We start from the raw sequence: 1,919 nt of genomic DNA on the forward strand, positions 1-1,919 counted from the left end.
GCTCAACTTTTAACCACTTAATGTGTTGTGATTAATAGTGGACTTCAGGAATTACACTGAGACACTAAGCATGTTGTTTACGTGGTTAGTAGTTCCAAGAGATAGAGTGAATGTTCGTGAATTCTCTACCAAAAAGAAATATTCCAGTTATTTCTATCAACACTAATGTTCCACGACACACTGAAGATTTTTGAATACAACACATTGATACATATTTAGGTCAAGAATTTTACAGTTGACTACATACTTACAATAGTAATTCTTTATTAAAACCAAAAAAATATATACGTATTTAACACATTCTAGAATCTATTTTATTTTTGTTGTTTTTTGACAAATTTGGGTCAAATTAAGTAAGTTTATTATAAAGTTTTATGGATATGATCAATTTGTTTTTGGTTTAAAGTTGAGTTTCAAGTAAATAATGAACGTGTTACAGAAGTAATACATTACCAGTAGTTTGCCGAGAGCTGAAATGCACAATAATGTTGTCTTTGTCTTTTAACTTATCTTAATTACTATATGAATATTTTAACTTTTTGAGATATGAAGTTTTCATAACCATATCTTCAAACTTCTCTAAGTTTTCAATTATTGCACCTTGAAGTTTTCTTCTTTTCTAAATTCTCCCTTTTCAATTTAAAAGAAAATAAATTATTCTTCATTTACTAAAAACATTTATTACACATTTATTAGTGGAATGTTTGTCTTTCTTGTGTTGAATGATCTTATCGTAACTTATGGGTAATTAAGTGATTAAGATCACATGCATCCCTTGTAATGTGTGTTTGTTATTTCTTTAAACTTTTACTATTGATCAATAATGTTTTGTACCTGTAACATAATGAACTATTAACAAACTGATGTTATTGTGTTTTTTGGCTCCCAAACTTCTGTGCATTTTGAGGCATCATATCTGTTAACTATAAAGGTAAGGTATTCTGATTCATTGGTGTAACTTTTTTTACTGTTTAGGAGAGAAAACTGTAGTTTATTGAGTTTTGTTGTATGGAAGTATTTCATAGTTACTTGTTAATAGGGATTGTAGTGTAACAAGCAGCATTATTTGTAATTTAGTGTGGTAAATACTACAGTACTGAATTAGTACTGACATGTAGGCTCCATAATCTAATCTATAAACCTTATTATCTGTTGTAGACTCCAATATCAGATGTATAGACCCTATTATCTGTTGTAGACTCCAATATCAGATGTATAGACTCTGTTATCTGTTGTATAAACTTCATTATCAGATGTATAGACCCTATTATCTGTTGTAGACTCCATTATCAGATGTATAAACTCTATTATCTGTTGTAGACTCCAATATTAGATATATAGACTCTATTATCTGTTGTAGACTCCATTATCAGATATATAGACTATTATCTGTTGTAGACTCCGTTATCAGATGTATAGACCCTATTATCTGTTGTAGACTCCATTATCAGATGTATAGACTCTATTATCTGTTGTAGACTCCATTATCAGATGTATAGACTCTATTATCTGTTGTAGACTCCAATATCAGATATATAGACCCTATTATCTGTTGTAGACTCCGTTATCAGATGTATAGACTCTATTATCTGTTGTAGACTCCAATATCAGATGTATAGACTCTATTATCTGTTGTAGACTCCATTATCAGATGTATAGACTCTATTATCTGTTGTAGACTCCGTTATCAGATGTATAGACCCTATTATCTGTTGTAGACTCCAATATTAGATATATAGACTCTGTTATCTGTTGTGGACTCCATTATCAGATGTATAGATTCTATTATCTGTTGTAGACTCCATTATCAGATGTATAGACCCTATTATCTGTTGTAGACTCCATTATCAGATGTATAGACCCTATTATCTGTTGTAGACTCCATTATCAGATGTATAGACTTTGTTATCTGTTGTATA

This window comes from Limulus polyphemus, unplaced genomic scaffold (assembly GCF_000517525.1).
Source record: "Limulus polyphemus unplaced genomic scaffold, Limulus_polyphemus-2.1.2 Scaffold14105, whole genome shotgun sequence".
Lineage (NCBI taxonomy): Eukaryota > Metazoa > Arthropoda > Merostomata > Xiphosura > Limulidae > Limulus > Limulus polyphemus.